This window comes from Hylobates moloch, unplaced genomic scaffold, assembly GCF_009828535.3.
Source record: "Hylobates moloch isolate HMO894 unplaced genomic scaffold, HMol_V3 SCAFFOLD_12, whole genome shotgun sequence".
Classification (NCBI taxonomy): Eukaryota; Metazoa; Chordata; class Mammalia; order Primates; family Hylobatidae; genus Hylobates; species Hylobates moloch.
In genome coordinates, this window is record NW_026652287.1 from 68,530,147 (window position 1) to 68,556,655 (window position 26,509).

Genomic DNA, 26,509 nt, shown 5'->3' on the forward strand with positions numbered 1-26,509 from the left:
ATCACTGTTATGTATGAGACCGTAGCAGAGAAGCTCTGGGAAGGTAATGTGCAGAATGAAGTATTTCCTATTTTGTACCAAACATGATGACATTTAAGCTACTCAAGGGAAATATATTTTTACACTGTGCTAGATACTCTGTGTTAAGAATTTTTATGTGGTACTCTAGGTAAATTCCATGTAAAATAATTTTCCCTAAGAAATAAAAGGTTCACAAAGATTCCCTTGTCTGATTTTATTTTAAATCTCAAAAGGTTAATCCAAAATTTGACCTTATAAATAATACCAGCACATAGTGAGCCAAACACTTGCAAGAGAATGTTGTTCTCCAGTATGCTAAGAACTCTGGGAGTGCGAAGGAATAGGGCATCATTTCCTTTACCTCACTGGGGAACTATTTATAGTCCAGCATTCTAATGAAAACCCTCGTGACCCGGAAAAGTTAATGTGCCTTTCAAAGTGTCTTATTTATATCAAGGGAATAACTCAGGATCACATCCAAGATGTAAACGTGTTTTTTTTTCTCTCTCCCTCTCTCAGCTCATGCACTTATCTCATCCAATATGAAAGCAAGAAAGAGTTTCAGTCTATATTTATTTTAGTTCTCACTTTACATAGTTGATGATTGAAGACATTGCAGAAGACTAGCGTTTCACTAGAAACATCTTTAGGAAAATGATGAACCAAATTTTGGAGATAATTACAATCTACCAAAAAAAAAATCATAGCATTTCTCTTCTTAAAACTTAATGAAATTCAAAGGTTTTATCAGAAGAAAAATCAGTAAAATGGGAAATACAGTCCAAAATAACTTTAAATGTCAGTTACATGTACTTATGTTACTTAAATAATAATGTATTATTGACATAAGTGTATATCATAGTTGACGAGGTTCTTTTCTTTTCTAGGTGTCCACTTGGGCTTCATTCCCTTCCAGGAGATCCTCCTGACTCTCTTAGACTAGGTTAAATGCCCTTTTGTGTACTCCTTGTCTTAGCAATTCTTGCCTGGCAAGAATTCTGTAAGCTAGGTATAGTTTTGATCGCTACTTTACAGATAAGAAAATTGAGTCCAGAGAAACTGAGCAATGTGTCTAGGCAAGATTACGAAGCTGAACCAGGAACCAAACTCCGATTGAATGATTCCAAACCCAATACTCTGGCTGCAGGTCCATTGAGTGGACTTGCCTTCCACTTTAACATTGCATCTACTAAACATTAAGAAAGTAGGAAATAAGCAATTATCTGTTGACTTTGGGTAGTAAATATGGAGCATTGGATAATTATGATAATAAGGTCTTGAGCATTAGTGTGTGCCAAGCACTCGGCTAAGTGTTTATGTTCATTCTTTCATTTCATTCTAACAACATCCAGTGAGATAGAAATGATGATTATTCCCCTCCACCAATTTTTACAGTTAAAGAACCTGAGGCTCAAGGAAGTTAAATAATTTGCTCAGGGTCACACAACTAAAAGGAGACAGAACCAGGCTCTGTACCCACGTTGTCTAACTCTGAGTCCACTTGCTTAACCACCATACATATTGCCTAATCCAAGCCCCATCCCACCTCCCCCTTCTCCTTAGATACATATTTAAGAGGGTAAGTGTAAACTACAAGACGAGGGCTGCCCCTCATTTATCATAATAACTGCTGAATTCTCCCTTTTTTCCTAATATGTATAGGTATATGCTAAGACTTTTTTTCAGACTTGAGTTAGAATTCTGGTCCAGCCACTTACTAGATGAATGACTTTGTTCACATTACTAAATCTCTCTGAAAATACAAGTTGAGTAATTTGCAGTTTCTGTTTCTCCATTTGACAAAAAAGATGATAGAACCCAACCAACAGGATGGTTGCACCTAAAGTGAAATCCTGTAATGGAAACTTCCTACTACAGAGCCTAGTAGGCAGAAGTAATTCAACAAATACCAAACCCATCCCCTTCCCTCCCCTGAATGATAGCTTTAAATGTAGGTATTAATCAAGTACACACCAGATAAAGAGAAACTTTCATTTACTCACTAACTCAGTCATTCACCTCCAAGTATTGTTGACTTCTCTTGAATCTCTCCAGTTAAAGGAGATTTTAAGATGACAACATCCCAAAATTCGTTTTTCTGTCCTACATCTGGATGGCAACAGCTCCTTGAACATTTTTCTCTTGGTTTTTACAAGTGTGCAAATCTATCCATATTTTAAATGTAGTATCTACTGATGATAGATACGTACTCTAATTCCACAAATGTCTACTAGGTGCCTCCTGTGCCAAGAACCATTCCTGACCCCAAGAAGTTCATAGTTTATTGGGTAAACAAACACATGATTAGCTAAGACACTATGTAATAATGGTGCCATAACAAAGGCATGTACCAAGCTCCATGGGAGCAATTAATCTTGCTCGAGGTTTTGAGGACTAGTTCACAGAAGAGGTGACATTTGAGTTCAGCCACAAAGAATGAGTCAGCTTCTCCGAGAATTGATGAGCATTCCAGCATCAGAGGCAAATTTCAAGGAGTATATCTTGTTAAAACTATGACCACAAGAATGTCACATCATTGAAACTTTTCTCCTTTTGCTTGGTCCAGATTATTAAAGACAAAACGGTCATGACGACTTTCAGGGTTAATCCACTAAAGTCACTCAACGATGGTTTTCCAAAGCAAATGTGTGGTATTTAAGTTTCCCAAAGCCACCATTGTATAGCACTTAGGATTCCGAACAACGCAAGTTTCTCCTTTGAGAGCTCATATATAATGAATGTGTGTTACATTAAAGATTACTGAAGATTGTAAGCCTTCTTTTTTGCATGTGTAAGATTGGTATCTTTTAAAATATTGATGCATTTGTGTAAATTACTCAATTTGAATTTTACAGCAAACTCAGAAAAGAAAATGTTAAAGTTGGACAAATTTTAAATGAACTCTCTATGTAAAAAAAAAAACTTCTTAAATAATATTTTGAGATGAATTAGTCTACAGAGCTCATCTTGGATTTCAACATGTATGCAGCTGAAGGGTACAGAAATGAATTGGCTATGAAGACTTAGGAAAAGTTTCAAGGTTTAACTATCTTTGCCTTGTTCTCTATGTAACCCATGTTTTCCTACTTTTTGCCCTTAATCACTCTATGAATATTTTCCATAAATAAATCTGATTCTCACCCACATGGCACCTGCTATTCTCTCTTCTTCTGTGGCCTCCATCCTTTGGTTGCCACCATTTCCAGCAGGTGCTGACATCTCCTACCACAGGTGATGCCATGGAGCCCTCAGAGTGGCAAGGCATCTCGGTATTGTGTTGCATAGTTGGAAAGAAGGTCTCTCTTCCCTTCTTTTTTCTTGGCTTACTCTAGCTTAGGGCAGGAGGTCCAAGGCAGATGTCCTTGGACCCCAGGGATGGACAACACTGTCAGGGCAAGTTTTACTCACAACCTTCCCATGCTCCCTCCACAGGATGCGGATGTCCCTCCCTGAACCAGAGACAACCTGAGTGACAGCCCCAAACCCCTTCCCTCCAATGATCGAAGCTTTGTTTTGGGATCCAGCTGCTTCTGCCTAGCTGCCTTGTCCCTCTGGACAAGTCCTCACCCAAGAAGCCCTGGGACTATCACATAGAGACGGCCTGCTATGCCATTTCCCAGATATGGCCAAACTACTATGGACTTCAGAGACACACCTGGCTTGAGATTATGGGATTCTTGATCTTATTCCTACTTGCTTCAGTTATTGATGAAAATAGGCCAAGCCTCATAACAAATGTTGGAGAAAGCTTATGTTCTCTTTTATTTGGTTAAGAATGAATGAATAAATGGATTAATGAAAGGATACAAGTCCTATTAAAGCTGTAAACTTTCCCCAAGTGAATGTTTGGTAGAAATGTTCTATCTCTGCAACCACTATGCCCTGTTCACTTTTATGGTTTTAAATATTTTATTCATTTTCCTCAAGAATAGTAACAGCTAACATTGATATCACATCTTACAAAGCCTTTTCCATGTATGTTCCTTTATTTCATTTTTAACCTGTGAAATAGGTATTACCATGATCTCCATTTTCTACAGGAGAAAATTAAGCAGACTTCCCCACTTCCCCATTCTCATCCTTTGCTTTTGCTACTAAATTTTACTCATCTTTCAGCCACACCTAAGACATCATTTTCTCCATGAAGACTTACCTAACTATTCGCCTGGAGAAGCAGGTCCTGTTTCCTGCTCCAGTACAGCCAGAGTGTCAGTTAATCAGAGGGGGCCTGGGACAGTCAGGGCCTCCCAGACCAATTACCTTAAGACTTGAGCTATCCTATTAATTCTCCCCAATGCTGTGCATGAATAATATCATTATTATAACCACACATTTTTCCATGTGTGCCAGAATGTGGAAAAGGCTAAGTAATACCACCATGAAGGAATGGCTAAGAGCATGGGTTTTAGAGGCATATATTAGCTATGTGATCTTCAACAGCTATGAAGCTATCTGGGTGTTAGTTTCCTCATCTGGAAAATAAAAATAACCATAGCAAACACTTAACACAGCATTTACTACCATGTAGGTTATCTCTTTTACTGTTCACAATAGCATAAGGTAAGTACTATCATTCTTCCCATCATACAGAGAGGAAATAGGCACAACAGTGGTCATGTTTGAACTTCACATGAATGATATAAGACCTGTAATTAAAGCCCAAGCCCATGATTGTAACTACTATATTACACAAACAAACCTTCCTCATAGGGTTGTTATAAGAGCTAAATTTGATAATCATATCAACCCAACCCAATATGATTGATAATCATATCAATCTTATAACAACCTCATAGGGCTGTTATAAGAGCTAAATTTGATAATCCATGTATAAGTGATGCTCTTGTCCCAGAATTGTAACCAAAGACCAAAACCACCCCTTCCATGGCCATGCAGGGTTTACTGAGAGGTATCAGTTCAGAAAACTCTCCTTACCTCCCACTATCATCCTCCACCACCTCCACTGTCCCAGCCAATATAAAGGCACTTGCATGCCTGCCTTTACGTAACCAGAGCAGAGGAAATAGCTTTGAGGAGACAGATGTTGTATTTGTACTGCTGAGGGAGGGGCTATCAGTTCCACTGTCTCCTCTCCTAGTAAGATGGAGTCTGTACTTGTCCATGGTCTCATGAATTGGCTGGCCACAGAAGGTGGCTGGAAATGGGAGCTACATCTCACCATAAGTGGCATTGCACAGTGGCAAAGAGGCACTTGTATCAAAGTATTGCAGCATGATACCACTGTGTGGATGAGGGAGGTCGGCTGCAGAGGATGACTAAATTTTACAAGGGATCACTAGGGCTTAATCAAACTGCATCAGCATGGGCCTCTCTGTGATAGGATATGTCAAAGCCCCCTCCTGTCCTCACTTATGTCATATGGGAATGATGTTGCTTTCCTTAAGGGATTGTCATGAAAATTAAATGAGATAATGTGCATGAGATTCTGCAAAATGGTCCCACGATTAATGTTAGCTCCTTCACCACACTCTTGCTACCCAGTGTTTAAAGCTTGGGTAAATACTTTGAGTATGAGAAGAGATGGGTAGCTTTTCATAATGTCAAATTCAATCTAAAAAGAAAAATCTCTGTTTGCAGACTTCTATCTCCCTGGATTACTAAGTAGATCTGAAATTTATTAACCTTTTTACTCATTTGTAAGCACCAGCATAAGAGGACTTTTTTGAATAATCAAGAAACCTCATTCTGGAGGGCAAACAAAAGGAGGCCAGGTGTTTGGGATTAAAAATGCATTATCCCCACCACTGACTTTCTGGGGATGGTGTCAAGTATTTGCTCTCTCATAACATGTACTATTTCTAGAGTAGAAAAGGAGGAGGGAAACATGTACAGAGATGATAAGAGGAATTTAGGGAAAATGGGGATCGTCGGAAACATGGAGGGTGAAAGCAGCAGAGAGAGGACAGAGAAGCATCCTATTTTTAACCACTTATAGTCGTCTTCCCTCTCCTTAAAAATAGGTCTTCTTCCTGCCCACAGTGAACTGAGTAAGACAATATCTGGGGCTCCATAAGGCCATCTGTGTATCTATTTGGAGCCACTAATATTTGTGTCTTTGTGGCAAAGCTGGGCTGGCTTTTTTAACACTAGATACACAACCACCAAATTCTCCAGAGCTGTTTTTAAGAAAATTGTCCACATCCAAACTATCAGGTTTTTAAAATTAGCACAATAAAGCTATTTTATAATAACAATGTGAATAAGTAATTCCCAATTTGTGACTCATGCATAAAAACCAAAGGAGGCTATTTTCTTGAAGTAAAACTAAGATATTTCTGTTAATAATATTAACAGCATAAATATATTGATGTGTGCTTTCTGTGCCAGGCACCATGCTAAGCTCTTAACATGCATGGGACCCTTTTTGCAGAGGAAGAAATTAAGGCTTAGTAGGTTAAGTAACTAGATCAGAGCCACAGAACTAATGGTAGAATTAGAAATCAAACCAAGGTCTACCTGCAAACCCTGAACTCGTAACCTCTGTCCTGTACCTGCTTTAGAAACTTTTAATGGCTGTCACTTCATCACCCAGGCCAAGCTCTTACATGAGTGAAGGAAGAAATCTAGCTCACGGAAGGCCGGGCGCGGTGGCTCAAGCCTGTTATCCCAGCACTTTGGGAGGCCAAGGCAGGGGGATCACCTGAGGTCGAGAGTTCAAGACCAGCCTGACCAATATGGAGAAATCGTGTCTCTACTAAAAATACAAAATTAGCCGGGCATGGTGGTGCATGCCTGTAATCCCAGCTACTCGGGAGGCTGAGGCAGGGAGAATTGCTTGAACCTGGGAGGCAGGAGGTTGCGGTGAGCCGAGATCGTGCCATTGCACTCCAGCCTAGGCAACAAGAGTGAAACTCCATCTCAAAAAAAAGAAAAAGAAATCTAGCCCAGGGGAAAGGCAAGAGCTAAGATATGGCATCAGTTGTTATAGAGAGGAGGATTTGAATGTTTTGCATTGAAGGGTTTGTGGTATTGCAAACAAGCCCATCAAACTTTGTACACAACAAGCCTATGCTCGAGGTGCACCATGAGGCCATTCAGAGGTTCAAGTATTACTTTGGAAAAGGCTTCTGTAATTTTAGAGTTTAACAATGTGAAATTAGACCTAGAATCCTCAAACAAATTCATTTCAAAACTACAATACCCTTGGAAATGAGCACTTCCATTAGACTTGAGACCATTATGTGTCCATCTCTGTGTGAGGGGAAATAGATGCTTTTACATCAGAACAAATACAAAACATCATTTTCATTCAGTACAATTTCCTAAATTCCTTTTATCCAATTTCCCAATTTTGTCAGATATATGAAGCTGAAATAAAGCTCTCCTTTTAACCCAGTTTCTTGTTCACCTTAACTCTCCAACAAAATTATTCTTAGATTTTATCTCAAACTATTTCTTAGACATGGATTGGGTTTTATTATGTCATCATGGGATCAAAAAATACAAAGAAATATTTCACAAACAGAATTTTGTTATTTTTCTCTACTATATAGGCATTACAACCTATGCCATTTTGCTCAAAATGTGAGTGTACACATTGTAACAGGGGTCCGGTCCATGGCCTGTTAGGAGCCGAGCCACACAGCAGGAGGTGAGCTATGGGTGAGCCAGCATTACAGCCTGAGCTCTGCCTCCTGTCACACCTGTCACTTCAGTGGTGGCATTGGATTCTCATAAGAACATAAACCCTATTGTGAACTGTGCACACGAGGGATCTAGGCTGTGCACTCCTTATGAGAATGTAACCAATGCCTGATGATCTGAGGTGGAACAGTTTCATCCCGCAACCCTTTTCCCGCTACTCTAATATTTCATAGAAAAATTGTCTTCCACAAAACTGGTTCCTGGTGCCAAAAAGGCTGGGGACTGCTGCACTATAAGAGTGATCATTAAGCAATTGCAAATCTACTACAAAGAATAGCTACTGATACTTAGGTAATGAGAAATGTCACTAGAGATCATAAACAAAAGATACTTATGACAGCTTAAGACATCAAGCAAACTAAATATAAGAGAAATACTCACCCAGTCTTATGTGAATGAAGATTGCATGCACCACAATTAGGAAAGGTTTCATATTTTTAAGCACAGTGAAACGTTTTCAATCCTTTGGGACAGTATTTAAAAAATCTTCAGTTAAACATATTTATCATTACTACTTACAAGACATTCTCTAAGATGCCATTGGGGTACTAGGATAAATAATAAATATATGGGTCACTACCTTCAAGAATCTCTCAGCTTATAGGGGAGGTAAGAATCATGTTTGTAAGCGGTAACATAGAGTGATGAGTACTAAAGAAAGATGCAAAGCATTGTGGGAGTTCAGATCCCATCTGGTGAGGGGATCAGAAGACAGTGGGCAGCCCATGTCAGGGTGACAAAATGCACAAGAAAAGCTAACATCTATTCAGGAAACAGTCTCCTTTAACTGGAATTTAAGATGTCACTGGGAGATACAGCTGGAAGGTTAGGCTGAGACCAGGTCCAAGAATTTGAAGGTTATCAGTTGGACAAATGCAGATTCAGTAGGTATAACCAATATTTCACACTTTACCTGTTTTTACATGTTTACAGTATCTCTTTTTTTACACCACTTTATTGAAGCATAACTGACATAAAATTAACTGTTTAAGTGTAAAATCTGGGCCAGGGTGGTGTCTCACGCCTATAATCTCAGCACTTTGGGAGGCCAAGGTGGGTGGATCGCTTGAGGTCAGGAGTTCGAGACCAGCCTGGCCAACATGGCGAAACTTCACCTCTACTAAAAATACAAAAATTAGCTGGGCGTGGTATCACGTGCCTGTAGTCCCAGCTACTCGGGAGGCTGAGGTGTGAGAATCATTTGAACCCGAGAGGCAGAGGCTGCAGTGAGCTGAGATTGCCCCACTGCACTCCAGCCAGGGCAACAGAGCAAGACTCTGTCTCAAAAAGAAAAAAAAGAAAAAGAAAGTATAAAATCTGATAAGTTATGACATACGTATACACCCATGAAAACATCACCACAATCAAGATAATGAATATATCCATCAACTCCCAAAATTTCCTCATACTCCTTGGAATCTCTCACTTCTGCCCCATCCCCAGGCAACTACTAACCTGCTTTCTGTCACTATAGCTCAGTTTGCATAGAATTTTATACAAATGAAATCATACAGTATAGGCTGGCTTTTTACACTCAATTTTTGGAGATTCATCCGTGTTGTTGGGTGCATCAACAGTTTGTTCCTTTTTACTAATGTGTAATATTCCATTGTGTTGATGTCCCACAGTTTGTTTATTCACATACCTTTTTGATAGGTACTTGCAGTGTGCCCAGTTTTTGGCTCTTACAAATAAGGCTGCTATCAATATTCACGTACAAGTCTTTGTATGGACATATGTCTTCATTTCTCTTTGATAAATACCTGGCTGTAAAATGCCTGGGTCACATAGCAGGTTAATTAATATTATACTTCTCAAATAACTTCCAAACAATTTGTCAAAGTGGTTTACCACTTTACATTTTTACCAGCAGATTATGAGAACTCCAGTTATTCCACATCCTTGCAAATGCTTGGGATAGTCATCTTTATTTTTATTTTAGACATTCTAATAGATATGTAATGATATTTTACTGTGGCTTTAATTTGTATTTCCTCAATGACTAACAATGTTGGATGTCTTTTTCTGTTTTTATTTGTCATTCTTATAGCTTCTTTCTGAAGTGTCAAATTCGAAGTGCACTAATCTTTTGCTCATTTTAAACTATTATTATTATTATTACTCAGATTTTAGAGTTCTTTATACATTCTAGATATAAGTGCTATATCAGCTATGTGATTTGCAAATATTTTCTCTCAGTGTTGGCTTGTCTTTCCATTCTCTTAACAGTGTCTTTCAAAAAGCAAAAGTTATTAATTTTAACAAAGTCTAATTCATCCATTTTTTAATGGCTCATGTTTTTGGTGTTGCATTTAAGAAATTTTTGCCTAGGCTGGGCATAGTGGCTTACGCCTATAATCACAGCATTTTGGGAGGCTGAATCGCCTTTATACCTTTGTCAAAAATCAGTTAACCATATGTGTTATGTGTGGGTCTATTTCTGAACTCTTTATTCAGTTCCATTGATCTATTTGTCTACCTTGTTACCAATACTACATTGTCTTGATTATTATAGTGTTATAATATGCCTTGAAGTCAGGTAATTTAAGTCCACCAATTTTGTTCCTTCATTTCAAATTGCTTGGGCTATTCTAGGTCCTCTGCATTTCCACCTAAGTTTTAGAATCAGTTTGTCAATTTCTACAAGAAAAAAAAACTGCTTAGATTTTTATTTGGATTAAATCTACATATTAATTTAGAGAGAACTGCTACCTTAACAATATTAAGACTGAGTAATTAATATTATTATTTGGTCTTCCAATCTGAAAACACAGTATATCTCTCTATTTTGGTCTTTAATTTCTCTCAGCAACGTTTTGTAGTTTTCCATGTACAGGTCTTTCAAGTATTTTTATCAGATTACTCTCCATATATTTCATATTTTTGATACTATCACAAATGGTTACTTCAATTTCTTATTTATTGTCAGCAGATAAAAATACGATTGATTTTTATGTATGATCTTGTATTCTGCAACCTTGCTAAAGTCACTTTTAGTTCCAGGAATTTTTTTTGTAGATTGCATCATGTTTTCTATTTAAATAATCATGTTATCTGTGAATAGAGTTTCACTTCTTCCTTTCCAGGCTGAATGCTGTTATATCTTTTTTATATTACTTCGGTAAAAATGTGACTACAAACTTCCAGAGGCCCTTCCTAAGAGAATAAAGTCACTGATTCATCATTTCTGCCATCACTGTTGGCAAGAATTCTTCAAAAGCAAGTGAAAATTGTCCCCCCTCAGTATTAGACAGCTATGGAAATCCTAAGAAACTTCTGTACTGGGCTCTTAAATTACCCCTCCCATGAGTTTGGTCCCTAGTCTATACACAGTTTGTATTAGTCCGTTTTCATGCTGCCGATAAAGACATACCCAAGACCGGGTAAGTTATAAAGAAAGGGGTTTAATTGACTCACAGTTCCACCCGGCTGGGGATGCTTCACAATCACGGAAGAAGATGAAGGAAGAGCAAACGGATGTCTTACATGGTGGTGGCAAAGAGAGAAAATGAGAGCCAGGAAAAGAGTTTTCCCCTTATAAAGTCATCAGATCTCTTGAGACTTATTCACTACCACAACAACAGTATGGAGGAAACCATCCCCATGACTCAATTACCTCCCAGCAGCTCCCTCCCACAACACGTGAGAATTCTGGCAGCTACAACTCAAAACCAGATTTAGGCAGACGCACAGGCAAACCATATCCCACCTAAACATATTTATATGCACATACCACACTTTTTCAAAGTCCGTTAGTTTCAAGGACAGACAGCATTACCCGCAGGCGCTTCACTTGCCGCACCAAAACCACCAGGAAGCCAGGTCTCTTCACTGCCATTCTAAAAAGCTGGCGGGTATGACTTGGGTTACCACTCCAAATTCTCTTTACCATTATGGTGAGTTTCTCCTCAAAAGCACCTGGTATCTTTTGTTAAATGATCTCAGTTGGATCCATCTTAATCTATTGATATTATAGTAATAAAGTTAAACTTCAAAGGTGTCAGTGTTTTACCCACTACTTGCCAGAAGTCTCCTTAGACCTTATGCAAATATACCCATGGAGGGTTATTGTTGTTCTTGCTGTCGTTATCGCTGTGGTGGTTGTTTTACAGTCTCCCAGAAGGGCAGTATTTGTCAATATAAGACAAAATTTCTGTTACATACTTTCCCCTGAACAATGGTAACTTTGGACATCACATCTACCTGAAAGAGACCATTCGAGCAATTCTTCTCAGGTAAAAGGGTATCTACTCCAAGGAAATTGGTAAATTCCAGCGCCTTAGGCCTGGCACAGTGGCTCAAGTCTGTAATCCCAGCACTTTGGGAGGCCGAGGTGGGAAGATCACCTGAGGTCAGGAATTCAAGACCACTCTGGCCAACACAGCAACCCTGTCTCTACTAAAAATACAAAACAATTAGCCGGGCATGGTGGCAGTTGCCTGTAATCCCAGCTACTCCGGAGGCTGAGGCGGGAGAATCACTTGAACCTTGGAGGCAGAGGTTGCAGTGAGCCGAGATCGCGCCACTGCACTCTAGCCTGGGTGACAGAGTGAGACTTTGTTTCAAATAAATAAATAAGTTCTAACACTAGAAATAAAAGGAACTGACGATTTTGAATTCATACTTTATCCTAATTTTTAAAAATTATTACAGCTTAGTTTCACTTGGCACCCCCTTACCAAAGTTTTCACAAAGGTGAGATGAATGCTTTAGGAAAATGAATATACCAGTGATTTGAAGAATAAATGAGAGTTAGAAAGTTGCCGTCTTCCTCGTTAGTATAGTGGTGAGTATCCCCGCCTGTCACGCGGGAGACCGGGGTTCAATTCCCCAACGGGGAGACAAAGTAGTTACTACCATCCTGGCTAACACGGTGAAACCCCGTCTCTACTAAAAATACAAAAAAAATTAGCCGGGCGAGGTGGCGGGCGCCTGTAGTCCCAGCTACGCTGGAGGCTGAGGCAGGAGAATGGCATGAACCCCGGGGGGTGGAGCCTGCAGTGAGCCGAGATTGCGCCACTGCACTCCAGCCTGGGTGAAACAGCGAGACTCTGTCTCAAAAAAAAAAAAAAAAAAGAAAGTTGCATCAGGAAAATCAGTTATGTGACTATTATAATAATCTAATTCATATATAATAAAGATGTAGCCTAGAAATAACAGCAATAATGGAAAGAAAATGATGAATGTGTGAGATTTTTAATCAAGAGATTAAATAAGATTTGGAGAGTGAATCATTGTAGAGAACAAACAAGGTAGGCGTCAAAGACGAATACATTTTGAAGAAAATTGTGGCATACTGTATTAGTCCATTTTCATACTGCTATGAAGAAATACGCAAGACTGGATAATTAATATTTTTTTAAAAGGGGTTTAATGCACTCACAGTTCTCCATGGCTGGGGAGGCCTCACAATCACGGCGGAAGGTGAAGGAGACGCAAAAGCACATCTTACATGGCAGCCAGCAAGAGAGCATGTGCAGGGGAACTGCTCTTTATAAAACCATCAGATATCATTAGACTTATTCACTCCCACAAGAACAGCATGGGAAAACCTGTCCCCATGATTCAATTACCTCCCACCAGGTTCCTCCCAGATATGTGGGGATTATAGGAGCTACAATTCAAGATGAGATCTGGGAGGAGACACAGTCAAACCATATCACACACCTTTAGAAGAAAATGGTCAGTACCTAGGAGAATACGATACTGGACAAGTCTGGGTAGAAGGGTAATCAGTCAGACGCTAGTCATGGTGAGTCTGGTTCAAGTGTTCAGAGGTGATAAGAATTATTGAAAGAAGGTTGGGTAGTGGGTTCTAGTTGTGACACTGCCACAAACTCACTGTGAGACAGTGGCAGACACTGTCGAAGCCTACCCAACACCCATTTCTCACTGCACCTTCCTCTTTTCTAATCTAAGAAACCAGATTTAGCTTCTGCATCCACCTAAGTTGGTAGTGCCATATGCTTCAGAGGAGATGAGACTCAGGCTCCAAGAGTGAATTCTGATCGGTCTGAGTCAATCACATGTCCCACTCCCAGAGCATGTCACAAGTCTGGCCAATGAGGCATAAAGGAAAGTCGGCTGTGTGCTGCAGAGTAGTGTACACTCACTCATAAAAGGAGCCACACAGGAAGAGATGGCCTCTCCTTTCATTGTCAGGTCTAGCTGAGACACCAGGAACTGCTGAGGCCATCTAACCTCCAGGAGTTGGCCTGTAGAAAGACCAATGTGCTGAGGGTGGCAGCCCAGGAAAGCAACCTGAGCCCTTGATGTTGTCATTAAACTGCTACATTAACCAACCCTAGTATACCATAGTCTTGTACTTCTTGTTGTGGAAGATCATACACTTCAGCCAATTGCATTGGGATTCCTATTGTTTGAAACCGAAGCCTTCCTTATTGACCAAGCAGCCTTGGCTCAAATCAATTTACTCTCCACACCACCATTTCCTCCACTGTAAATTGAGAGTGATCTCTCTAAGAATGCTTCCAGCCCTAACCATCCATGATTTTATTATTACAAGTAGAAATAGTTGTGCAGCAGTCTGTTACAAAGGAAGAATGAACCTGCAGAGAAAGGCTAAAACAAAAATACAGATATAAAAGTCATCTGCTAAATGTAAGACTTACAGTCTGGGCGGGGGGAAGTGATGCTAATTTTGCTGATTGCCAAATATGTGAATGATATCACCTTGTTTTATTCTTACAACATTCTGCAAAGCTGACATCATTACATTTTCTATGAGCAAACCAAGGCACAAATGTTAAGAAAAGTACAATGTTTCTGAAGGTAAGAAACTGTCAAGATTTCAACGGGTCACATGTTTCAGACAGATCAAGAAGAATGAAGTCTAAAAATCAAATGCCTTGACGATTAGGAGGTTCTTAATGCTTTCAAAATAAGTTTCTGGAAATCCACAAGGGTGAAAGGAGCAAGTAAAAAGCGGGAGACGTTAAGGATGTGAAGACCACTTTTAGCAGAAGTTTAGCAGTCAAAGAAAAGGGAAAGATAAAACGGCACTTCAAGGGAACAGCAAGTTTGAGGGGAATATAGTTTGTCTTATTTCTTGTGCATAAGGTAGAAAAAGACTCAAGCACATTGATGGGCCAAGGGAAATAAATCAATGGAGGAGGAGAGCTGCAGGTGCAGGAGAAGAAGGGTCTTACTGAGGGAGCAAGATCTGGAGGACCCAGGAGAAGATGTGCTCTTTGCCTCCTCTCTGTTGTTGTCTGCTCTTTGAGCTCCAGTTGAGGCAAGGGCTCTGAGGCAGATCGATGGGCAGACTGAGCTGATGTAATCACTGCTATAAGGTATTAATAATGAATGAATGTGATTTCTTTTATGCCTTATTTTTAATAGCTTTTTATAAAAGGACCATTGGAAAGAGACCAATTTGTCTTTCCAAAGTTTATTTTTAAATGCATAATTAATACATAAAAGTATCACTGTACAATAAAGACCAATATTTATCTCATTCTTCTAACAGAGTATGGCCTAGAAGAAGAAAAAGATGAAAATGGCTTTATGCTGAGCTCCAAATTTCACTGTGGAATTACCTAGACCTACATTAAAGAAAGTTCAAATAGAATAATAGTGGTTACATTTTAATAAGAACTTACTATATTCCTGCCCTGTGCTAAGTACACATTTCTTATACAGTATCTTACTTAATCCTTGTAACCCTCTGTGAGATAGGTGCTATTAACTTACATTGAAGAAACTGAGGCTCATAAGTTATTTCCCCAAGATCCATCTACTGCACTATTCTATACCAGTGTTCATAAATAAAATAACTATTCATATAGCCTGAGGTTAACTATGTTCTAGGAAGTGCTAGGTCCTTCCTAATCTCATAGCAGCCATGTGAGGTGTCTGTTTTTATTATATTTGTTACAGATGCAAATACAAGGGCCAGAAAACCAGCTGTGGGATTCTAGAGCCCATCCTTTCAACCAATATGCTATGGTGCCTACAAAGATTTTTTAAAATAAAGTCAAAGAAAGTCTCTTTAATTTAAAAATGGCTTTACAGAATCGTGTAACATATTCAGCAAGTAGGAGCCAAATCCCCAATTCCCTGAAAGGAATAAAATATACTGTAAATTTCCAAAGATAAATATGTTGCCTCTAGCACATAAGCTTAGTACTGTAGTTTAAATCTGAGTCAAAATTGAATGCCAGTCATGAGACAATAAAGTATAATATGTTAGTACTTTTCCCCTTTATAAAATAGTCCGTAGCTGATGTTCCAAAGGAAAGAATATGTTTTTTCTATGGTGTAATTCACTATTAGCTTTCAAGGACACATTGACTCAAGTCTTTAAAAGGCCCTAGCTCATCAGTTTTCCCTGAATTCTAAAGTAATAGCTAGACTAATCAGAGACAGTGCAAAATATCTTTTTGCAAACCAATGTCATTGTTCCTTAGTAAAAGGGAGAAACATTACATTTAAAAAAACTTCTGGAGCCATACTGCCTTGGTATGAATCTAGGCCCTGTCATTTACTTACCTGTGTGACTTCTGGAGCTTTTCTTACCCTCTCTGTGCCTCATATCCTCAACTGTGAACGGGGGGCTATAATGATGGTTAAACGAGTTAACACACACAGAGCCGGGCACATGTTAAGCACAATATAAAGGATAGCTACTGTTACAATTGGATGTTTATAAAGCACTACTCGTGGTAGCTGTGTTTTCAGTTTACTCTTGCCTGGCTACATAAATAAAAATTATAACTTTTCTTCAAGACATGTTTTCAGTATTGTCCTGGAGCATTCTTGCAGAGAATGCTCCTCTTTGGAAGTCTTTTTCCAACTCTCTTGCAATCAGGATCTGCTACATGAATTGCAGGGCCCAGTGAAAAACAAAAATGCAGGACTCCCTTGTTCAAAAATTATTAAGAATTTCGGCCGGGTGCAGTGGCTCACGCCTGTAATCCCAGCACTTTGGTAGGCCGAGGAGGGTGGATCACGAGGTCAGGAGTTCAAGACCAGCCTGGCCAACATGGTGAAACCCCGTCTCTACTAAAAGTACAAAAATTAAAGTGTGCCTGTAATTCAAGCTATTCGGGAGGCTGAGGCAGGAGAATCACTTGAACCTGGGGGGGGGTGGAGATTGCAGTGAGCCAAGATCGTGCCACCGCACTCCAGCCTGGGTGACAGAGTGAGACTCCATCTCAAAATAAAAAAAAAAAAGAATTTCAAGATAACAATAGCCACATCTTAAATCCAGTGCGGAGCCCTCTAAGTGCAGAATTCTGTGTAATGACGCAGGTCACATGCCTATGAAGCCAGCCTTATATGGCATTGTTTCTCTGTTTTTGGAAACAGAGAGCTCTCTAACTTCAGTCAGTTATTTATTTATTGGAATATCTGTTTTGAACCCTACCTTGTCCAGGAAAAGACTTAAGGTAACTCCCTTTCTCTGGAAAGCATCTGAGAATTAGAATGTTCTTAGGAAAACCAACTTCTTGTTCTAAGAGAGATTTTTTTCTGTGTCATTGAACGCAACAGCTCTCCTGGAGTGTCGAAAAATCTTTGAGTTCACAAGGATTCATTCTGCTCAATAATAAGCATAGAAATCTTTTCCTGGACTGGGAATTGCCCCAGCCACCTTTCAGCAGGAGCAGAATTATCAGTGAAGCCTGAGGCACAGGGCAACTCCTACCTTCAACCAAGAGCCTGAGTCCTAAACTAGCAACTGAAGGTTTCTGCTCCCCTTGAGGGAACCAAATGAGTATTTTAAAATGCATTTTCCCTTACGGTTTTTCTCAAGTTGATTCTTAGATCATTCAAGGATGCTCAAGGCTGAAATATATTAACGTCAATTTTGTATCAATATTAGGTTACCAATGTGAAATGGTTTGGCTCCGTGTCCCCATCCAAATCTCATCTTGAATTGCAATCCTCATGCATGGAGGGAGGGACCTGTAATCCCCATGTGTTGAGGGAGGCAGGTAATTGGATCATGGGGGCAGTTTCCCCCATGCTGTTCTCGTGATAGTGAGTGAGTTCTCACAAGATCTGATGGTTTTATAAGTGGTGGTTTCCCCTGCTCTTCTCTATCCTGCTGCCTTGTGAAGAAGGTACCTGCTTCCCCTTCCGCCATGATTATAAGTTTCCTGAGGCCTTGACAGCCATGTGAACTGTGAGTCAAATAAAACTCTTTCTTTTATAAATTACCCAGTCTCAGTGATTTCTTTATAGCAGTGTGAAAATGGACTAATAGGCAATGTTAATAACTATTATCCAAATGTCCATCAATGATAGACTGGATTAAGGAAATGTGGCACATATACACCATGGAATACTATGCAGTCACAAAAAAGGATGATTCATGTCCTTTGCAGGGACATGGATGAAGCTGGAAACCATCATTCTAAGCAAACTGTCACAGGACAGAAAATCAAACACCGCATGTTCTCACTCATAGGTAGGAGTTGAACAACAAGAACACATGGACACAGGGCAGGGAACATCACACACGGGGCCTGTCGGGGGGTCGGGGGCCAGGGGAGGGAGAGCATTAGGACAAATACCTAACATAAATGATGAGTTGATGAGTGCAGCAAACCAACATGGCACATGTATACCAATATAACAAACCGGCACGTTGTGCACGTGTACCCTAGAACTTAAAGTATAATAATAAAAAAAAGCTATTGAACATTAAGAGAAATACCAAGTCTTCCTTCTTGAGTTTGTTAGGTTCAAATAACAAATAAACAGACTATGTATAAGAATAGTGTGTTTTATTTCAAAAACGTATATTGCTTAGCATAGATTTAGCCCATATGTCCTTGCTATGAGGCTATAGAAAGGAGAAACTCAATCCATTAAAGATCCACATATTCACTCAGTCTTCTATGAGCCTTCTTTGAACTGACAGGAGAAAACTACCATTTATTTAATTCATTTGCTCCATTATTTTAACCTAGACACTCTTCAAAACTCTCAGCAGCCTTGAATCTTCAGGAATTGTTTAGAAGTAAGACGACTATGGTCTTTGTAACTACTGGCAGATATTGATAACGTTAAAATTGTAATATCTGCTTAAATCAACTCATTTTCTCATGTTGCTATTTATCAGCATTTGGATTTGAGTTGTGGTTGGCTAGGCCAAAGCCAGGAAGCCAGGCAGCCTTGCAATCAGATCACGGACGAAGGCCAGATGTCAGTCACTGAAGCAAAAATAATACAGAATCTTGATTCCAAAGGTAGATCCAAAACTAAGAGGATAAGCAGGATGGAAGAGCCATCCATGTACTGGAGTCAAAGAAAGTCCAAATGCCAGGGCGAGTATTCAAGCAGTAGTGAGGTAGGTAAACAATAGAAAGCAATGTAACATGTGACAGTCCAAGCAAACAGTCCATATATGAATAATGACCCCTGTGCAAGTCAGAACTTACACAACTTGATCAACCCTGCCTCAAAAAAAGGAGTCAGAGGGAAACTAGTATTTTTTTTTTTTTTTTTTTTTTTTTTTTTGAGACGGAGTCTCGCTCTGTCACCCAGGCTGGAGTGCAGTGGCGCGATCTCAGCTCACTGCAAGCTCCGCCTCCCGGGTTCACGCCATTCTCCTGCCTCAGCCTCTCCCAGTAGCTGGGACTACAGGCGCCCGCCACCACGCCCGGCTAATTTTTTGTATTTTTTAGTAGAGACGGGGTTTCACCGTGGTCTCGATCTCCTGACCTCGTGATCCGCCCGCCTCGGCCTCCCAAAGTGCTGGGATTACAAGCGTGAGCCACCGCGCCCGGCCTGAAACTAGTATTAAGGATAAAAAGCAGTCTTTGCAAAGATGGTTATATCTGCAGGGAATGTTCTGCAAAACAAGGCAGAAACATAAGTACTGAGGAACTGGAACACAAAGATTAGAGCAGATAATAAGAGAGCTAATGCTACCTTGAGAACCCACTGACCCAGAGCTTTTTATAGTCACCTGCTTAGGAATAAGTTTGGTCCCAGGAGCTGAGCTGGAACAAATCTGCACGTAAAGGAAGCAGCGACAGTGGTATGCTGGAGCCAACTCATTACCAGCTCATGAGAGCCAATTGTTAAAATTTAAGGAATTTTAAATAAGTATAGCCATTATGAAAAACAGTACGGAATTTCCACAAAAAAAAATTAAAAATAGAACTAACATATGATCCAGCAATCCCACTGCTAGGTATATACCCAAAGGAAAGACAATCAAAATATCAATGAGATATTTGCACCCCCATGTTTATCACAGCACTATTCACAATAGCCAAGATATGAAATCAATCTAAGTGTCCTTCAGTGGATGAATTGATAAAGAAAATGTAAAATATTATTTAGTCATAAAAAGAAGGAAATCGTATCATTTACAGCAACAAGGATGAGCCTGATGAACATTAAATGAAATAAGCCAGGCACAGAAAGACAAATATCTCAACTTCTCACTCATATGTGGGAACTAAAAAAGGTGATGTCACGAAGGTAGAGGTAGAATGATGGTTACCAGAGGCTGGGAAGGAAGAAGAAAGGGGGATGAAGAAAGGCTGGCCAATAGGTACAAAAATACAGTTAGATAGAAGGAATAAGTTCTAGTGTTCAATAGCACAGTAGATGATTATTGTTATCAACAATTTACTGTACACTTCTAAATAACTAGAAGAAAATATTTGAAATGTTTTCCACCCAAATAAATGGCAAATGTTTGAGGTGATGGATATCCCATCACTCTGATTTGATTATTACACACTGTATGCATGTATCAAATATCACATGTACCTCGGAAATATGTACAATTATTATGTGTCAATAAAAATTGAAGGAATTTTGTAAGATAGCTGTTAAACCTGGACAGTATTAAAAATTAAGTTATATAAACAATTAAAGATTTATATTAAAAACAAAAGTAATAAACACTCAGAAGTCAGCATGTCCTAATTATTTCACTACATTTCACTATTATCTGTGCTCCTGAGGTCATTTATGTCTATTTTAACAGTGGGGTGAAAATATAATGGTATGCTACTGCGCATCCCTTCCTGTTTCCACATTCAATAACATTACATTGGCAACTTGAAGTTTGCCATGATAGAAACATGTACACCATGGAAATAAAAAACACTACAAATCAGGACTTCAGTAGGGGGTTGTTAAACAGGTACCAGCACACACATGGTTAATGACCCACATTACAGACTTACAGAATTGAAAAGTATAATATCCATGGATGTGGAAGTATTTTTAAAGGATCTGGTGACTGCTGCTTGCAAATTCCTAAACTAGTATATAACAATCTTCATTATCCGACTCCACTCTACCTCTGCAGGTTTAGCCCATACACTATTTTCTAGCCCCATCTAATTTCCCATCAATAATATGCCATGTTTTTCATGCCTCCGTTTATTCAACAAACATTGATCAAGATCCTATGGAAAACTGGGTACTGTGTTCTGAATTCAGGAAGCAGATGTATGGAATTCTTCCTGCCCTCAAGGAGCTCATAGTCTGGGAAAGAAAGGGAAGCAGCTAATGAACAGAAAAGGAGCAACAAATGCTTCTAGTAGGGTATGGCGAGTGCCGTAATTAATTTGCACGCACGTGATTTTTGGGAATAAGGAGATGCACCCATTAAAAAAGGGCAACAGGATAGACTTTCTGGAAGATGAGACAGTTGAACTGAATCTTGACAAGGCACTTGGTGTCATGATTAAACACATGGGTTCTTGAGTCTCATTGCTTGGGTTCAAAATCCAGCTCTTCCAGTTTACTAGTTGGGATAACCTTGAGCAAGTTACTTACCTTTCTGAACCTCAGTTTTCTCATCTGCAAAGAGATCTCCCCTTCACAGGATTATTACGAGGATTAAATGAAATAATGAATGTAAAAAATTTAGCACATTAGCTGATACATAAATGCTTTCACATTTGCCTTTATATTAAATATTAGCCAAGTGAAGAAGTGAATAGGGGATGTTTCTGGCAGAGAAAATTGTGCATGCAAAAATGTAGAGGCTGAAAGGTTCTGATATGTTTCCCCAAATGCATCTTTTTTAGTACAAGTGTAACCCAAAATGATAGGGGAGTGGGAATTTACCACCTTTTGGTGGGGGTGGGGAAGGTTGCTTCTGTAGCTTTCTATAACTAATATACCTAGTTATCAAAAACCCGAGAGTCATCTTAGTTTCTAGGAAACTTTCCTTGACCCCATCTCTCTGCCCAACCCTCACCTTAGAGACCTAACATTCATTCCTTTTTGTATTCACTGCACCCTGTACATATTTTGATGGCTGTAACATTTGTCACACTTATTTAAGTCTATTTCCCTCACCAGACCTTTAAATTTCTCTTGCACAGATACCACGTCTAGACTTCTTTGTATTATTTCCCTAGCACCTAGCCTATACAGTTGCCAGCATATTGTAGGCATTTGTAAATGGAAGGGTAGATGAATGAGAGAAAAGAAGAAAGGAAAAATGGATGGATGGATGGATGGAGTGGATGGCTGTCATGAGCTGGTAATGAGTTGGCTCCAGCACACCACTGTCGCTACTTCCTTTACATGCAGATTTGTTCCAGCTCATCTCTCGATGAAAAGTTGAAAATTATAAGAAACAAATCAAGAAGCGCCTTGTACTGGAGTGCGGTGAGGCAATCTCAGCTCACTGCAACCTCTACCTCCTGGACTCAAGCAATCCTCCCACCTCAGCCTACCAAATAGATGGGACTACAGGCGTGCACCACTATGCCTGGCTACTTTTTTTTTTTTTTGGTATTTTTTGTAGAGGTAGAATTTTGTCATGTTGCCCAGGCTGGTCTTGAACTCCTGGGCCCAAGAGATCTGCCCACTTCAGCCTCCCGAAGTGCTGGGATTACAGGTGTGAGCCTCCACATCCAGCCAAATTAAAATTTAAAAAGCATTGGAGTCCTTTTTCAAACAAAATCTGTTGCAGATCCTCATCATATAAAGTAGGTTAAAACTTGTGCTTTATTACTAAACATTGTATAAGTTCAAAAAATTTTTTTTTACTTTTTATTTTATTTATTTATTTTTATTTATTTTTTAGGTATGGGTTCTCACCAGGTTGCTCAAACTGGCCTTGAACTCAAAAGATCCTCTCACTTCGGCCTCTTAAGTTGCTGTGATTATAAGCAGGAGCCACCATGCCAAGCTATAAGTTCAAATTTTTAAAATTAACTTTATAGGTAAATAAAAAAACAAAACAATGAAACAACAAAGAAGTGCCTTGTATATCCTGCAGAGCAATTTGGATTTCATCCTAAAGGCAATTGGAGTATTTTTTAAAGGGTCATAACAAAGTCCTTAATTGGATTTTTGGAAGATGGGCCTGCCAACAGTGTAATAGAAAGATTGAGAGTAGGAAGAAACAAATGAACCTAGACAGGCCATTAGGAAATTATTGCAGTAATGCAGGCAAGAAGATGAAAAAGACAGAGAGAAGGCTGATTCAAGAGACGATGCTGAGGGGGTTGAGTTACTAGAACCTTATTGATTGATAGGAATGCAGAGAATGATTTCCAGATTCCATCTTGAATCATCAGTGCCCATCATTGATTACAGGAATGAGAAAAAGGAATAGGTTTTGAAGGGAAAATGGCACAAGAGTGCCTTCTTTTCTGCTCAGTGGCTATTTCAAAGCTTCACACTCTTCTCAAGCATCTGCTCGATTCCCAGCACAGAATCCTACCTCTTTTCTTCAGAAAAAAAAGCAGTCATCAGGTGAGAATCTCTACTTTCTCATCCCCGCTGCCTAACTGGTCTGCACCTTTCTCCTTCAGGCCCCACTGGAAGAGGCGTCCCACCCAGGTCTCACCCAACTCTGTATCCCAGGACCTCAGCCCTCAATGAGAGCCTCTTCCTATATCTTCAACCTCCCTCCTCCACTCTTTCCCACTGCATGCAGCTTTCAAATGTCTCTTCATCTTAAAAAGAAACTCCTTCTACCTGTTACCTATTCCTTGCTAATTTTAACAACCAGGTTTCTTTAAATTATGTACATACTACACATTCTTTAAAATATGTGCATAACTTCAAGTTGGATTTATAGTACATTATCAGGAGCAATGCTTTTTTTTTTTTTTTTTGAGACCGAGTCTCCCTCTGTCGTCCAGGCTGGAGTGCAATGGCACGATCCTGGCTCACTGCAACCTCTGCCTCCTGGGTTCAAGTGATTCTCGTGCCTCAGCCTCCCACGTAGCTGGGATTACAGACGCCTGCCACCATGCTGGGCTAATTTTTTTTGTATTTTTAGTAGACACGGGGTTTCACTATGTTAGCCAGGCTGGACTTGAACTCCTGACCTCAGGTGATCTACCTGCCTCAGCCTCCCAAAGTGCTGGGATTACATGCGTGAGCCACCGTGCCCAGATTTGTAGTACATTATCTTTGTAAAAAGCTCAAAAAAACACATATAAGTATGAAGAAATTACTTTCAATTCCACTGTCTAGAAATAGTTCTTGCTAAATATTGATATATTTATTTCTAGTAACTTTTCTATGCATATATATAACTATGTATAAATGTCTATTTTAAAATTACTTTTTCATTTCAAATTATACCATGCGTATTTTGCCATGCTATATATTTTTAATTCCATTAGCAGAACTTTAAAGGTTGTTTAAAGAGCCTATTGTCTGGCTACGCCAAAATTTATTTAATCATCCCTTACAATTGGATTTTTAAATTTTCCTAGTATTTGTTCAAATAAATAACATTGTGTAGAATGCCTTTACTCACATTTCATATTGTTTCCTTGGGATAAATTTCTAAAAGTGGGACTCTTGCCAAGAGTGGTGGCCTGTGCCTATAGTTCCAGTTACTTGGAAGGCTGAGGTAGGAGGATTCCTGGAACCCAGGAGTTGGAGGCTGCAATGCGTTATGATTACAACTGTGAATGGCCACTGCACTCCAGCCTGGGCAACATAATGAGTCTCCATCTTAATAAATAAATTAATTAAATAAAAGTGGAACTCTTTTATCAAAGAATATTAATATATTTAAAGCTTTTGATAAATATTCCCAAATTGCTTTCCAGAAAGTTTGTATCAAAATACATTCTTATTCACTCTGCCTTTGTCAGGTTCACTATAATTTTTTTTAAAGAAAATTTTTTTCATCTAGTGATCAGAAATAGTATTTGTTTTGTTCTGCATTTCTTTGATTAAAAGTAAAAGTTGGCATTTTTATATTTATTAGTCACTTCTATTTCTCTTTGGTGAATTATGTATTTATGTCCTTTGCCCATTTAACTATTGGGCTCTTTATATTTTTCTTCTTGATATTTATGAATTCTTTATATAATAAAGGTATTCAATCTCTCGCTGTCAAGTTTACTGAATATATTTTCCCCTATTTGCTTTGTCACTTAAGTTGGTTTATGGGCTTAGACTTATATGGAGGAAGGGGGCAGTGCAGAGATATTTTTTATTTTTATAAATTCAAATATTTCAATAATTTCCTTTGGGAATTCTTCCATCACTATTATACTCGAAAAGTCCTTTTTCCAGCCAGGCATCAAGTATTCATCTGCATTATTACATTACATGTATTTCTCTCAAGTCCTAGCTGTAAAACAAAGATGAAAACCCTCATTCTCTAGCTCAAAGAACTCTACTAGCAAGTGAGGGAGACAGGCATATGCACAGATAAACATATACGTATAAGGAATGGCTAAAGGAAGACTTTTCATCCTATTTATAAATGTTTATGACTAGGTCGGGGGACCAAATTTGCCTAACATAGCTCATCTCTCGATTTTACCAGAAGTTATTAATTTTGGACCATTGAACACATGCACAAAACTGTGCTGTTTCTAGAAATATATGAAATAGGAATATGGTAACCCATCCCAGCTGATCAGCCCCTTCTTCCTGGCTCTGGAGGTTTTAAAAACAATGACTCATTAAATATTTCCCAGGCAACCGTCTCTCCAATCTTCCCACAAGTCTGAGTTTGTCAGCCTGTTTCAATTTTATCTAAGAAATTAAATCTCAGCTTTAGTTTTTATTAGCACGTTTACTGGTTTGCTGTGCTTTAGAAAACATTTTAAAAGGAAACATGTAAATTATAATGAAGATAAGCCAGAAATGAAAAGCCTCAGATAAAATGGGAATGATTGTTAAGGAATGACCATTAACAAAGTTTTCAGGAAATTAGCACAGATGACGTGGCAATCGTTTGTGAAGGAAGCCTTCATAGAACTGCTTTGCTTTGAGTGTGCTAAGAAATGCTGACTCTCATACACTGTTAACAGGAGTATAAAATATCACAGTGTATTGATTTGCCCCTACAGCTATTGAATGAATCATTTTTTAATAAAATGATATGATCTAAAAGATGTTATATATGAGAATTTCTACTAACTGAATTTGTGATCTTACTTAAATCATTTAATCACTTTGACCAATAATGTCTTCATCTGCACAACAGGGATAAAATTATACTGTCGGCCGGGCGCGGTGGCTCACGCTTGTAATCCCAGCACTTTGGGTGGCTGAGGCGGGCGGATCACGAGGTCAGGAGATCGAGACCACGGTGAAACCCCGTCTCTACTAAAAATACAAAAAATTAGCCGGGCGTGGTGGCGGGCGCCTGTAGTCCCAGCTACTCGGAGAGGCTGAGGCAGGAGAATGGCGTGAACCCGGGAGGCGGAGCTTGCAGTGAGCCGAGATCGCGCCACTGCACTCCAGCCTGGGTGACAGAGCGAGACTCCGTCTCAAAAAAAAAAAATTACACTGTCCACTTTGCCTGGGTTGTTGTGAGGATTCTATGAGGAAAAAACACGTGCAAGCCATTATAAACTCTGATGAAATATACAAATATGCACTTGTA

The 26,509-nt window shown here is 39.2% G+C and overlaps 1 non-coding gene across 1 annotated transcript; it reads left to right on the forward strand.

The window, feature by feature from the left end:
• The first annotated feature begins 12,455 nt into the window (after positions 1–12,455).
• On the forward strand, positions 12,456–12,527 carry TRNAD-GUC (transfer RNA aspartic acid (anticodon GUC)). The gene has a single exon. It is a non-coding gene; the product is annotated as a tRNA-Asp (tRNA).
• Positions 12,528–26,509: the final 13,982 nt, after the last annotated feature.